This window comes from Neofelis nebulosa, chromosome 8 (genome assembly GCF_028018385.1).
Source record: "Neofelis nebulosa isolate mNeoNeb1 chromosome 8, mNeoNeb1.pri, whole genome shotgun sequence".
NCBI classification, from domain to species: Eukaryota; Metazoa; Chordata; class Mammalia; order Carnivora; family Felidae; genus Neofelis; species Neofelis nebulosa.
The window spans coordinates 104,531,081-104,546,755 of record NC_080789.1 but is presented as its reverse complement, the minus strand read 5'-3'; the positions used below and the strand labels follow the sequence as shown (position 1 = coordinate 104,546,755).

The 15,675-nt window shown below is 49.0% G+C and overlaps 1 protein-coding gene across 5 annotated transcripts in view; it reads right to left on the bottom strand.

The window, feature by feature from the left end:
* TSPAN11 (tetraspanin 11) overlaps positions 1-14,921 on the bottom strand; it is a 71,767-nt gene extending 56,846 nt beyond the window's left edge. Inside the window, exon 1 of one of the 5 annotated variants that reach the window (XR_009265960.1) lies at positions 14,608-14,912. The gene's annotated coding sequence lies outside the window, so the exon portion shown is untranslated. Of the gene's footprint in view, positions 1-14,607 lie in introns of all 5 variants that reach the window. The other 4 variants (XM_058744010.1, XM_058744011.1, XM_058744014.1 and 1 more) reach the window with 4 other exon arrangements.
* Between the last annotated feature and the right edge of the window lie 754 nt (positions 14,922-15,675).

Sequence of the window (15,675 nt, the reverse complement as noted above, 5' to 3'; positions counted from 1 at the left end):
GTGTTCTAGCAGTACATGCTTTCAAACAAGTTTGTATGTAGAACCTAACATATAAAACAGATAAGGTGTGTAGCTTCTCTGGCTGAAGGGGTGTGCTAAGTCCCCTTCTCCGCCCGCCCCCCCCTTCAAGCCCATTTGAACAGTGTCTCCCCCTCCCTTACTCCCCCTGAAGCTGGAACCATGCAAGAAACCCAGCTCTAGCACTCTAGGAGACCAAGATGCAGGCATTAGGTTTTTTATTCTTTAATTTCATATTGTTCTCCACACTTGTCCCCAGTCAAAATAAGCAAGGGGAGAGCTGTTGGGGCCTACCTCATAGAAATCTACTTCCTATATCATAGACTTACAAGCTATTTTAAGAACTGAAAGTGACCTCTGAGATTATCTGAGAAACTCTTCATTTCATCAGTGGTTCATCTTCTCCTGACCCGCACCTGGCCCCAATTCTATCCCATTTTTTCCCTTTTTTTATTGTGGTAAAACAGACGTAACATAAAATTTACCATTATAGCCATTTTAAAGTGTACAATTCCGTGTCATTAAGGGAATCCGCCACTATCTAGTTCAGGACTTTTCATCACTCCAAATGGAAAACTTGTACCCATTAAGCAGCCACTCCCTACTTCCCTTTCCCCCAACTTCTGGAAACCTCTAATGAGCTTCTCTAAGGATTTGCCTACTCTGATTACTCCATATCAACAGAATTATGCAATATGTGATTTTCTGTGTTTGGCTTCTCTCACTTTGCATAACATCTTCAAGGTTCATCCATGCTCTAGCACGTATTAGTACTTTATTCTTTGTTACAGCTGAGTAACATTCACTTGTGTGTATAGAGCACCTTTTGCTTACCCATTCATCTGTCCATAGACATTTGGGTTGTTTCCACATTTTGGCTATAGTGAATAGAGCTGGTGTGAACATTCATGCACACGTTTTTGTCTGGACACCTGTTTTCAATTCCTCTGGGTAATGCCTAGGCATACGATTGCTGGGTCATGTGTGTAACTCACTGAGGCATTGCTGAATTTTCTTCCATAGCCCCACCTCATTTTTCCAATATGGCATCTGTCCTGGGCAAATGGGCCCAAGCCTCCTGGAGAACGGCAGCAGCCCTGTATGTGGGCATGTGGTTGGTTATTTCTGTCCTCTCCAGGCTTTAGCTCACTGTTTGCTTGCACAGATGATGGGAATGATAATGATAATAATGATGACATAATTGTTATACTACTTCTCACAGTAACTGAGAAGCAGACAATCTTAAGATCCCCATTTCACAGATGGAAATTCAAAAACACACAGCCTTGTTTGAAATACAGGTCTACCTCTCATCCACAACCTGTGCTGCCCTAGAGGAGCCTTTCCTTCCCCCTCCCCCACCAGCCTCCAGACAGTCTGGAGATACCTCCTGCCAGGCTCCTGGTGCCTGCCTCCCAGGAGCATGCCCTAGTCTGGCTCCCACCAGGCCATTTCATGAGCTGGGCTGCTTTCCAGTTTCTGCCACTGCATCAGGCTTCTCTGATTAGTGCCCAGCCCCTAGCTGCTGATGAGAACACCTGTGGCCAAGAGGCTTCTGGCACAGCTGAGAAGCCTCTCAGCTAGGGCCCCAGGGACACTGGGGCATGATGACTGATCCTGGCTTCCTCTCCCCTCTCTGCAAGGCAGCTCCCTGTATGTGTGGGGTCATACTGCCCATGACAGCTTTCCAGACCCTGTATATAGCCCAGGAAACTGAACCTGGGCTGGTCTTTGGAGGCTGCACCTGGGCCTTGGGGTCTGAGGCCATGTGACTACAGGAAGGCCAAAAGGCTGCCAACTATAGACAGACCCTGGGCAGGAGGCCAGCCAGTGCTGCCCTCTCTGCTCAGTTCTGCTCTGCTGTCTCAGGCACAGAGTTGGGATGGAAGCAGCAGGTCTCCCCTGTCACCCCAACATCTGCCCACAGGTGGCCCAGTCAACAGCCAGGTGCAGGGGCCTGACAGAAATTGGAGAAGGCCAGAGGGTTGGGTGGTCATGACTCTGAGGGCAGAGGGAGAAACTTCCAAACATCTACAGTCCCCAGTGAGCCAGACAGAAATGGGAGGCACTCTGGAGGCCCCGCAGGCCTCCCAAGCTTGGATTTAGGGCTCAGACTGGAGCTGGAGCCCCAGGGGTTATCTGTTCTTAGGCACCAGGATGTGCTTTCTCTGTTGTGTGTGTATGAGGTTGAGAGGGGTATAAGACTCGAAGCAGTCTAGAGCATGTGGGAGGCACTCCAGGCCCCAAATCAGTGATGACCCTGGCTCTCAGACTCAACAAGGACTCCCACCAGGCTTGACTCATGGGACCAGGGTCTTCATGTGCTGGCCCCCTCTGCTGCCCCCTTCCCCAGGGTGGGATCCCCAGCTGAGTGCAAATTGCCCAGAACAACCTCCTCCCTACTCCCCAGCTGCAGCAGCTACTCACTTAACCAGAGTCTCCGAGAGATGGTTGGGAAATGACACTGGTCTGAGCCCACTGAGCACACCTGTGGGCTTCAGGGTGGGGGTGGGGGTGGTCCTTGTGGGGCAGCTTATGCATGATCCTGAGTGCAAGCATGAAGGGGGCTTTTATCCCCTCCACCATCCCTGGTGGTAGGAGGAGGGGGCTGGGGAGTGAAGGTGGATGTGAACCTGGCTCCCTGGTGCTTTCTTTGCCTGTCACATGTATGGAGGGAAAAGTACTGTCACTCTTACCAGCTGTGTGAACTTGGGCAGGGCCCCCTATGTACCTGAGCCAGTTTCTTCCCCTGTCCTGTGGAGATGAGAAGGCAAGGACCCAGAAAAAAAATGACCTTGAAGGCCAGTCAGCACTGGTTGAGTGTGCAGCCTGCTTCCTCCTGACCCCCCCGGCAGTAGAGGCCTCCACCAAGGGGAAGAGGGTAGTCTGAATGCTCTGTTCTCTGGCAGGGATCAGCCAGGCTAGAGGAGAGATGCTCTGGGCTGGAAGGAGGAGGACCCCTCAAGAAGCCTTCATTATGGTGCACATTACTTTGGCTTAAGTACATTCACAACCTGCTCGTTGGGAACCAGAAAGGCACAGACACTCCCTTCCAGGCAGCAGGAAATGGGGGGGGCCTGAATGACATAAAAACTTGTCCCATTTCCCAGAGAGTAGGATTTGTACAATTTCTCATTTGCTTTCAAAATAGGGCCTGTCTTGTCTTTGGAGCAGGACACCATGGCTTAGCTGTGTAAGTCTAAAAGACCATTCCTTCCAAGGGGTTCTAAGTTGGAGGCCCCTGAAATCATATGAAAAAATTTTTTTTTTCTTTTTTACCATTTATATGCTGGAGTTCCATAGGTTTTAGCAGATCCCCAAAGAGGTTTAGGACTTTCCTTAACAGAAAGGTTAAGGTTCCTATTTTGGGTAGTTATAGACAAGGCCTGGATTATCAACTCCCAAGAGAAAGGCCTTGAGTTAGGCACAGGATCGGAGCCCAGGGGCCCCAGAGAAGCCGAAGAGGCAGAGCTGGGGCTGGAATCCAGGTTTCCAGACCCTGGTTGAGCTTGCTTTCTACCGCACCACACAGACCGATAGAACTGTGTGCTTATGTACATAAGGGTGAGGGAGAGAACATTTACGCATCCGAATTTAAATTCCAATTTTCACTTTGGGACTTGGATGTAAATCTGTTAGGTCTTAAGTCCAGAAAGTGATGTAATTTATTGAAGAGAATGTGGAAGCCGCTAAGCTCCCTGATAAATAAACCATATTTTCTTTATCTCAGGTCTGTAGAAACATATTTTCTAGGGACTTAGAAACCCCCTTGGAAAGCATTCGAATTTTCTCCCTGGAGGAGAGCCAAACACACAGATTTGTGTCTTTTTAAAGATATTTGACCTTTCTGGGCAAGGAAATAATGCACTCGCATGGCAACTAACCAACAACCCCCACACGGTTACCCTAATTCTTTCCAAAAAAGAAGGAAGAACTTTAGTTCCATGAGTTCTAGAGGGAGGATGTTATAGAAACGGACTTGGCATCAGAACACCCTAGATATTGCCCACATCGGCTCCCTAACCATGGACTAATTACATCATCACCATGAGCATCACTACTCGAGGTTTGGAAAGCCGCCTGCAGGTCCCAGGACTAGAAGATGGAGTCAGTCTGCTCCCATCTGTAGGCCAGAGAGCCGCAGAGGGTAGATGTCTATCTCTGCTCTCCCTGAATAGGTCTGAGAAGAGGCCCCCAGACACCTATCTCTGGTTTTCAGCTCAGTGCCTGGGCTTTGGGAGGACTGCAGGCTGCCAATGGCCATCGTCTCTGAGCTCCCACTGTCTCTAGTTGTCACTGAGCCTATTAATACTAGACACTGGGAACTAACGAGCCTATGGTGCTTTGGAACTGTGAAGAGCTCTAAAAGGATGCCTCATTATTATTGATGGTGATGATAATGTGTGGTATGTAATATTTATACACCACTTTGGCTGCTAACTTCCAGAGTAAGGAGGGAAGAATTTAAAGCCCAGCCAGCTCTGTGGGTAGCAACTGCATTCTTGACACCTCAAACAGAGTCTCTACCTCTGGTCTCCTGTGCACCACTGGTCCTTGAATTCTTTCTAAGATGGCGCATCAGCAATCCAACCTTTGGAAGGTGTGGGCTCACCTCCTGCCAAGGATGCACGGGACACTGGGCAAGAATGAGGAGAGCAAGGAATAATTGCTTTCTGTGCCCACCAGCTCATCCAGCTTAGATTTACCAAAATGCTTCATCAGGCCGGATCATGTGCCAGCTCCCCTGCCTCCCCACCCTCACCAATTTTGAGACCAGACCTCCCTGGGGTTGAATCTCAGCTCTGCCATCTGTTAGCTGTGGGATTTGGGGAAAGTCTTTAATTTATGTGTGCCTCAACATTCATGACTGTAAAATGGGGATAATACCACTGACTTTATAAGTCTGTGATGATTCCAGGAAATAATGTACGTTAAAACATCACACCATGCCTGCCTGGCACATAGTAGGCCATCAATAAGTCATAGATCCTATTACACTCATAAATGTCCCCCATGCTACATTGTTGGAGGGCTAGCACCTGGGCAGAGTACCCTATGAGAATCCCTAGAGGGGGCAGTTGGGATAAGACAATTCATCCATCAGTTATGGGGTGAAGGTCAGCAACATAGCTTTCCTACTTCCTACGCACGTATATGTTTATTTAAATTATTTCAAGACAGTTCAGAAGTGTGCTTAAACCCCTGAGTTTACCAAGTGGGAACCTTATGTAAGCTAAAATACTAAAAGACAAACATATATAGTAATGAAAAGTAGAGCACAAACCTATTGTTAATGATAACTTTCATAAGGGAGGAATTCATGACTGTTGTTGTTAGTAGTGTTATTCTGGTCCCAAGTTCTGGTTCCTGCAGCTCACTTCACCTTCCAGGGCCTCAGTTGTGAATAAAAGAACAATTCCAGTCATTTAGAGCCTTAGATTTCAAAGCAAAGACTTGGAGGCCTTGCTGCCCCCTTGCCAGCCTCCCCCCTTCCTCCTGTGCTCTCTACCTGATGCCCTTGTGACATGACGTTTGCCTGACTGAGCAGGTTCAGGTTGGAAAGGCCAAGCCTTAGAGTTCTCAAACTTGCAACAGAATGGCCCAGAAGCTTTGTTAAAACATAGATCTCTGGGTGTACCCCCGGGGAGTTTCTGAGTTAGCAGGTCGGAGTCCACCCTGGATTTTGAGGTTCTAATAAGCCAATAATAATTCAATAAGATGTTGATTCTGCAGAACTTCACTTTGAGAACAACTGTCTCAGGACCATGCTTTTCACACTTGCTGCACTAAGACCACCTGAGGAGTTTGTAAAAATCTGGCCTCCCAGGCTGCAGCCCAGGTGAATGAAAGCGGTGTCTCAGGCTAGGCCTTCCTCTAGCCCCTGTGCCCACGTTCAGTGCTCTGGGGTCCCCAAACTGTCAATAACCTTAGGTGGGTGGACTGGGGCTCTGCAAACCATTTGTTAGAAGATTAGTTAGTAAATGTCCCAGGCTCTGCGGCCCACATGGTCTCTGTTGCATATTCCTCTTTGTTTTGTTCATTTGCTTCAGCCTTTTAAATATATGATTGTAGCCTGTAGGCCATACAGAACCATTTTGTGGACCCCTGGAGAACAGTGAGTCATGCAACTACCAAATTTGATGATGGAAATTGCTACTTACAATTAGCATTATTTGGACAATACAGGAACACCAAGGTAGAAGGTAGACCAACTTAAAGGCATTAAAGGTACAATGTAAAGGTGGCTTCTGTGCTATCTCTAACTACTTCTTCCAACAGGTCTTTATATATTAAAAAAAAAAAAGGTGGAAAAAACTCCCTTTTCAGTTCCTGGTACTAGTACTTGCTTCCTAGTACTTGCTTGGAACTTGAGGTTTCCAGAGCAGTGAAAAGCCCGGAGCTATCTGCTCTGCCATCAAGAAGTGTGAATTGCTTTCTGAGTATTTCATTTTGTTCTAGCACTTCTAGTCTTAAATTCCTGTCTCCCTGCCTCACCTCTCTCCCCACAGAGAGTGGGATTTATTTCTCCCAGAAGGCCTGGCTTCCCTAAAGCCTCTCTGTGTGCAAAAAGCACCCCAAAATGTACAGTCACCCAAAGATCAACTCGTCCTTTGGTAACAAAGCCATACCTTTCCCCATGGCAAACCGTCCGCTTGGCTTCAGTATGAAAATGGTCATGCCTGGAACAGCTAATCAGTATCTCTGAACAGACTTAGAACTCCTACAAGCTTTTTGCTTTCCAGCATATTCCAACCCTCAGGCAAAATGGACTATTCTCACCTCTCCTCCTGTCCTTTGTTCTTTTCTTTTGAGCCTCTCAACCACACTAGAACCTGTGAGTGAAAGATCCAAACTGACTGTTTTAAAAACATAAATGCTTTAAAGGAGAAGGATGGAGACCTGGACAAGGAAATGGAAGCCTCTGCTGTTTTCCAAAGAGAAATGACTAACTAGAGTCTCAGGGCACCTGAATGGCCCGCTCATTTAAAGGATCTGTTCTGCCCCAAGTGGACCACCATCTAAAAATGTAACCAAAATGGAAGGTCAAGGGTTGAAGCCTGGGCTGACTCCACAAGCAGGCAACTGTGCAGACTCACAGTGCCCTGTGCTGACAAGGGACTGGCGCTCTGTTTAATGCTCTGCTGTTGGCATCTTGGAATTTTTAATGATTTAATCTTTGAGCTTGTGTTTTGTAAGTGAAGCCCTATGGGACAGTGGGCATCAATGTGAACAGAGAGAAATGCTCAGTGCGTGTGTCCACTGTTCCTTGCTGATCTCATTTGATCCATGATGTCCCATGTGAGAAGGGAGATGATTCATTTTCAAAAATACCAAAAAGCTGTATCGTCTAGTTAACAATAGGTTTACAACCTTTGGAAATATGTTCAAACCTGCTCCCCGCCCTCCTCCCACTCCCCAATGGAGTCCCAAACCCTAAGACACTTCACTTCCTGGTTATTTTTCCCCTCTCCATTTCCTGGGCTTTTTGTGGGCTTTACAATGGGCTAAAGAAGACCCATCGCTGCCGCATCACCTCAGGGAATGTACATTTGTTCCAATCAGACTCCTTTTTGCCTTACATGGGCAGAGGCGACGTCCGGGTAAGGCTGTATCCTCTGCAGGACTCAGCCAATGAGGAACCAGGGAAGGGACCTGAATGCTAGGAGATAAATTGTCTGCTGTAACTGTCCCCTGTGTGCCTGTCCATCAGAAACCTGCTGTTGCAAGAACGTTGGTTAAAGCCTCACTTCACTGTGCTCTGAGTCTTGGCGTCCCTCCTTTAATTGGGTCAGTGGGCTTATTTCTCACATCCATGAGCACAGAAATCCAGGGGACCCATCAGGTGTGGAGTTCAAGGAGCTGCAAAGTGAGTGAGTACAAGATAAGGTGTTTGGTTTTTGACAGAGTAAGCAGGAGCAGATGACCCAGGGAGGTCAAGTTCTCTGCTGGAACCAGAGCTGGGTTCAAATGCAGAAGGTGAGTGATGCCTTGTAAGAAACACCAACAGCTAAGGAACCCTATGATACCCTGTCCTTTCCTACTTGGGGTCCTTCCTGCATCAGTCACCTACTTGCACTGAAAAGGATGAACTAAAGGGAAGAAAGGTCCATGCACTATTGCCTTTCCTTTCAATCCTTCCTTTCCCCTTAGGCTGGAAGTGGAGTGTGACAGTGTGTTGACAGAGTATGCATGTATCGGGGAGCTTGGGGGGGCTCAGTCGGTTAAGCATTCAACTCCGGCTCAGGTCATGATCTCACTGATCATGGGTTTGAGCCCTGCGTCGGGTTCTGTGCTGACAGCTCAGAGCCTGGAGCCTGCTTCAGACTCTATGTCTCCCTTTCTCTCTGCCCTGCCCCCACTCGTGCTCTGTCTCTCTCTCTCTGTAAAATAAACATTAAAAAAAAAAAAAAAAATAAAAGAATGTGCGTGTATCAAGAAGTGAAATAAAAACAGCTGAGGTCGTTTTGTGCATCATTTCCAGTGTTCTGAGAAGAACAAAACATGAGGTATGATATTTGAATTGTGTGATTTTGGTGATTCTACATAGGAGTTAAATGCTCGCATACGTGTGTTTAAAACTGGCATTGCACGATATAAAGATGAATACCAAAATGCATGCTAATCATTTAAAATTTTAATTTTTCTTTACTTGGAATGCCATTAAGTAGCATTCCATGACAAGTCAAGAAAGAGACCATGGAAGACAGGAAAAAGCTTTACATTTAGTACTTTCAATGGCACTTTTTCCTGCTTTTTGAATCAGGGGGCCATATTTTCATTTTGCACTGGGTCCCACAAATTATGTAGCCAGCCCTGGTTGTGGGATTTCTCCCTGAGCACACAGTCTTAGTGATGACTGATAATCTCCCTCTGGAAATATCTATTTTGTGGACATTTACTGAACTCATACTGTTTGTTCAGCATGGTGCTAGTTGCCAGGGATAAAAAGTCAATAAACATAATTTCTATCCTCGAGCAGTGGTAAGGAATATAATTCTGAAATATAAGACATTGTTGTCCAAGTGTCAGAATCCTAGTACTTGTCTGTAGAAGGGGGTTCTGAGAGAGAAATGTCTTTACAATATTCTAAGAGCACTTATGGAAACATGGACCTTTACCTGTTGAAAAAGCTTCAGAGGTTAGCTTACCACATCTGTGTGATCAAACAGGGTAATGGAAAACTTCTCATAATTTTACAATCTGTTCCAAACCTCAGACAAACTGGACAACACCAGCCCAATCTTGTTCTTTGTTCTTTTCTGAGCCTTTAAACATACTGGAATCTGTTGGTTAAATGGTCTAGGCTGATCTTTTTTTTTTTTTTTTTTTTAATTTTTTTTTCAACGTTTTTTATTTATTTTTGGGACAGAGAGAGACAGAGCATGAACGGGGGAGGGGCAGAGAGAGAGGGAGACACAGAATCGGAAACAGGCTCCAGGTTCCGAGCCATCAGCCCAGAGCCTGACGCGGGGCTCGAACTCACGGACCGCGAGATCGTGACCTGGCTGAAGTCGGACGCTTAACCGACTGCGCCACCCAGGCGCCCCTAGGCTGATCTTTTAAAAATGTAAATGACATAAGCAGAAAAGGTCTTTGATTAATTGTTTCCAATGGAGAAACACATTTTCATTTATATTGAAGTTTGGCTCACATGAATCTTTCAAAACTTGAGCTCCCTGTTCAAAAAATAAGAACCTGTAAGTCAAGACACAGGTGAGAAAAACTTCAGGTTCTCACCCACTGCCATCACAGAGGGTCACGGAACTCTATTTCAAAACTTACTACTTCAAACCAGATCAGGGAATGTCAGAGCAATTTCCTTTAACATTTCCTGAGCCTCTGTAATATCCTCAATTCTTGAATTCTTGGCATTTTGCAGTAAAACTCCTTAAGCCTTTAAGAAGGGCCTGATGCGTACACAGGGCAGTGAGGTGGGAGGGAGCCGCTGAAATCCAGATGCATCTGGCCCGCAGTCGTGTGTGGGGAGTGGAATGGCCCAGTGGGGAGGGAAGGGGCCCAGAGGAGAAACTGGGGGCTTGGCTGGCCCGGGCGACCCACTCCCTCACCCCATCCCCAGATGACTGGCACGTAAGATCAGGGTTTGAAAGCACAGGGCAGCAGTCACCACCTGGTGGACACCCTTGTCAGCGAGACCCTTCTCCAGAGTGCTCACCTTGGGCAGCCCACACACTCTGTGCCCCTCTATGAATTTGAGCTCTCCAGGCCTAACTCAGCCATCCGTACCCAGGCCAGCCAGGAGTTAGAGATCCTTTCTTTGGTGGGCAGATGAGAAAACTGAACCTCAGTGAGGTCACGTAACACATGAAAGGTCACCCGGGAGGAAAGGGCAGGGCCGGGATTCCAGGCTGGAGTGTCTGACCCAGAGCTGGGCTCTCTGCCCTCCACCGCCCCCTGCCTCACGCCGCTTTTCCTTCCCCTCCCTGAGCTCCAGTTGTGGCTTGGGTGAGCGCCACACCACACAGCTTCCACTCAGCTGTTTTTCTCCTCTCTTCCCTGGGGGTTTCTCAACAACTAGATGCTTGGAGGTTAAGTATTGGCAGGCCTGGAGACTCATAATAGGTGCCAGGTGAATATGTAGGCACCAGGTAAATATGTGCATATTGATAAGCCCTCCCCTCAACCAGGCAACAGACAGCACACCCCCTTGTAAGTACAAACCTCATGAACCTAGGAGCCCACAAGAGTCCGCCAGAGCAGGGACGTCTAAAAGAAGCAAGGTCAACGGTCCGAAGGAATTAACAGAGGGTTCTCTTCTGGGTTCTATCTCCTCCCTCCACTTCTCTCTGTAGTCTCCCTCCTCAACTACGCTCCCAAAACAACCCAACAAAACAGCTGAACCTCCTTCTCCATCAATGGGAGTGCTATTAATATATATTATTATTACTATATGTTATATACTGTTAGTACGTACTATTGTATACTATATATACTATTACTATTACATACTATTTATAGTACTATATATATTATTATACACTATATATTACTATAGATACTATATACTACATATATAGTATATAATAGTAATAGTACTATAGTGTATAATAATATATGATACTAATAGTATATATTATAATATGTAATATAATTACATAACATATATACATATTAATAATGTACAATATGTATTAATATGTATAGCATATATTGTATTATATATTACATATTATATCCTAAGCAACATTAATATATCTTACATAATTATATATATATATAAAATATTGTGTTATATAATATTATAGTATAATATACAGTATACTAGTTTGTGGTATACTAACTCCCATGGGAATTAATAAAGGTTGTGGTAAACAGGTGTTCTACACCCAAAACCCAGGCACAGTGCTGGACATGGGAGTCACAATGCCAGCTGCAAACATATCTACAGGAAGAGACAGCGGGAGCGGCTGTTTTACATGGGGCTGACAAGGCTGCTGTAAATACATGTCAGGGCACGCCATCACGTCGCTGTCTAGGTTCAGGAATCACTCAGAGAGAGGGCTCCTGTCCACTGCCAACTACTCAAGAAAAACCATGCTGAGTGGACATCTTCTGGAGAGGAGGCACATCTGGGCGGTCTGCCTGGGAGGACAATGCCAGACACGGTCACCCTGAACAGGCAGCTCTCAAATATCAGAGTGCGGCTTATCCACTCTGCAGTACTCGGTGTCGCCTCCCGCTTATCTCACACACGGTTCACAGTTCCCATGTGCCCCTTGTTGCCGTACTGTGTGCAAAACCATTTTCATATTAACCTTGTCCAAAATGTGAGGAAATTAAGCCGGCTGCAGAACAAACAGCCCAGTGACGCCTTCCATGGCCAGGCAGGAACGACGTGTGGGACCTGAGTGTCCGAACCCAGTGTGCACTACTTCCAGTTCGGTACTATTATTTCAAGCTGGAGTTGCACAGGCGCCCAGGAGTCTTCTGCCACAATGGTTTTCCAGTTTTATTTTAGTGGGAGGGCCCTTTCTTCAAAGGAAATCCTACCTGGAAGGCAGCCAGTAACCCAGATTAACCCCTAGCTGTTGCAGTGAGGGACCCAGGGCCCTGCTCACGGGGCTTGCTCCTCCCTCAAAAGCTCCAGGGAGCACAATATGAAAAGCAGCCTGCCATTCCTCGCTTACTAAGTTATTTGCTCACTGACACAATGTTTCTCGAGTACCTACTGTGTTCCAGGTGCTGGTGAGCCAGCAGGGAAGAGGACAGGGGAAGCCCCTGCTTTCCTGAATCTCCCAATGTGGCTGGATGTAGCAGAGCTAAGTTCAGATGATGGAAAGTGCTATAAAGGACTAGGGCCATGTGACTGTGGGCCAGGAGAAAGCTACTTAATTTTTTAATTTTTTTAATGTTTATTTTTGAGAGTGAGAGAGACAGAGCATGAATGGGGGAGGGGCAGAAAGAGAGGGAGACACAGAATCCGAAGCAGGCTCCAGGCTCTGAGCTGTCAGCACAGAGCCGGATGCAGGGCTCGAACTCATGGACCGCGAGATCATGACCTAAGCCAAAGTTGGCCACTTAATCGACTGAACCACCCAGGCGCCCCAGGACAAAGCTACTTTAGTTGGGGGTATCGGGAAAGGTCTGTCTGAGGAAGCAAAATGTGAACTGATGGCACAAAAAGAATCTGGAAAGATGCCCTGATTTTGACCAATGAGGAAGCAGACCCAAAAGAGGTGAAGTGACTTTCTCCAGGTCACCCATCAAGTCAGAAGCCCGAGCCAGTCCTTGACCCTGGGTTTTCAGGGCTCTCTCTTTTCACAGTGTTTACTAAATAGCCACTGCATGCAAACAAGGCAGGGGACATCCAAGTGCCCACAAGCCACCAACCATGCCCTGGGGTTCGGGGCTGTCCATCATGACTCCTGGCACCCTCTCAGCCCTGCTCGGCCAGTTAGAGTCTGGGAGCGCTGTACCCCAGCAGACAGCACCATGCAGTGGACATCCCAGACCCATGACCTTAGTTGGGAAAGATTCCTCCTCTCCTATCTCCCTGGCGGCAAACTGTGGAAAGTGCTCCTTACTGCTTCTATTGTTGGCAAGATGGTGGCTCACCTGGAGGAAGGCTACCTGGAAAGTCAAGCTGCTGTGGGGTTAAATGACTTAAAGACCGGCCAAGTCAGTTTTCTTCTTATAGAAGCATTCACAAAACCTCCGGCATCACACACGGGTCTATAGATATGTCACACACCAAGAGTCCAAAGCCAGGCTCCAGGCATGTGCTCCTATGATGCTGAGCATCAAGGGAAGCAGTATGCAAACGGCTTCCTCTCCTACCCCCAGGCAAACAGCCCCAGGCTCTCAGAGTGTTCCCCAAGTCTCGGAGTGTTTGCCTTTCACCCTCGGAACCGAATGCTGTCCCAGCACTGCGCAGGCATTAGCAAATTTGAGCTTCTAGTCACCTCACGAGGTAGGCAAGACGACAATTATTAGTTCCATTTTGCACACAAAGCAACTGAGCCCCAAAGCAACCTGTGCAGGGAACATTGCTAGTGACGTAGTAACAACCACTGAATTCTGATGCAAACCCAGGGCTCCAGACCCCAAAGGTAGCTATCATCAAAACGCTCACAAATTAAACAGAGTATCCACCCTCGGTCTCTCTCTCCCACCCTTCCGTCTACATCTTATGCCTTGGAGGGTACTTAGGGGTATTTCTAGAAGCTGTCTCTTCTCTCTGAGCCACTGCAGTCTCATCATGCGTGCCCACCTGCTGGTGACATCTAAAGCAATTCAGACCCAAGCTGAGATGCTCTCCTGCCCCTGCAGACTGACCCCTTCTTTCATATTTTCCAGCCAGTTCACACTTGTCAACACTGCACACATCACTGGTGAAAACAATGCACCCTAGAACCATCCACATCTTCCTTCTTCCCATATCAGACCAGCCAACTGCACCTGCAGGAATGGACAGGCAAACACAGGTGACAGGGCCCGCACAGCCATGTCCCCGCAAATACACAGATGTGCCCCCATAGTACTCGTGGACAATCTGCTGCAAAGACCTGCGCATGCAGAAGACACACCAGCTGCCAGCATTTAGCAAACTCTGTTTTGCACGAGGTACGGGGCCAAGCTCCACACAATTCTAGCTAGGATTATTCTGGACCGGTCACCCCGGGTTTATGCATAAAAGCCAGCTACCAGAATTCAGGTGACATTTTGAGGAGAGGTAGACTGGCACTGAGCACGCTAGGCGGCACGAGCCACTCAGAAGCCCAGAGCTCCCTCCCAGGGCCCTAAGTGCAGAACGGCACACTGGACAGTATGATTAGGGGCACAAACGCTGCGGCCCCGGCCGACCCCAGTGCGTGCACTCGCCTATCCCGAGGGACCGGAGGCCCCCTGCCCCCACCCGCACCCAGAGTCCGCTCGACCCCGCCAGCACAGGCCCCGCCACCGTCCGGCTCAGAAAGGCGGCGGGGGCGCGGGTAGGGAGGTGGGGGCGCTCCTCCGCGCGGGGCTGGGGCGCGACTGGCGGGCAGGGCCCCCTGGTCCCCGCGCGTCCTCCCTCTCCCCCTCCCCCCGCGCGCTTCTCCACCGCCCCCCCCACCCCACCCCGGCGCTTACCGGGCCTCCCGCAGCGGGGCTCCTCACGCAGCGACGGGACCCACAGCTTCCCGAGGCGCCGCGGCGCTCGCCTGGGCACCCCCGCCGCGCTCCGGGCCCTCCCACCTTCAGAGGGTCAGGGTGCGGGCGGCCCGGCTCCAGCCCAGCACCCCGGGCACTTCCTGTCGGCCCGCCCCGCCCCGCTTCCCGAGCGCCCACCCTCCCGGCTCGCCCCGCTCCGATTCCCGGGCTCCGTTCCTCCCAGCCGGGCTGGCCTCGCCCAGAAGCCCTGAGCTGGGCCGCCTCTTTGTTTGGGAGTTGGCCTCTCTTCAGTTCGGAGCTCACAGAGCCAATTAAGTCGGAGTTAGGGGCAGCTGGGTTGTTGCCCGGGGATTCTTGCCGGGAGGGGAGGGGCGGCTCACAATCTCGCGTCTGCCCGCCGCTCCCGGGCCTCCCGCCCTGGGGCCTCTCTCAGGTCTTGCTTTTCCCTAGTTTCCTCCATGGCTCAGGTCCTGGGAGACATTGGCCTGTGGGGGCTCCCAGGGACTCTAGGCACAAGCCCCTCTGATCCCAAAGAGCCGCCCCTCTCCCTCGGCAGATCCCCTGTGCGTAGGGAGGACTCCCATCACCGCCCTGTCCCAGTGAGAGTATTGTGGACCATGGGCTTTATATTTCCTGGGCCCAGGGAGAATCAAGACCTCTTCCTAGACTGGAGGCAAGAGGAAGGATGGACAGATCCCTGGCTGGGCCCTGGCGGAGAACAGGTGCAAAGCTGCCACTAACTGGCTGTGTTCTAGCTGTGGAGCAGATTATTTCTCAAAGCTACAAAGGCCCCTGCTTATCCAGCCATGTGCTTCTGGAACTTGACTGCTGCGAGCAAGGTTACCCATTTACCAGGGTGCTAGGTCAGGGAAGACACTGGAGGCTGGGATTGCTGACGGAGGCATGGCAGTAGAGAAAAATCAGTAGAGCCGACAATGGTCCGTGTGAGAGGAAGACCTGAAATGGGAGTGAATGCAGAAGATGCGGTGGGTGTGGGTTCTACAGAGCTTGCTGTGTGTGGTGTACATGGAGGGGTAGAGAGGGGGT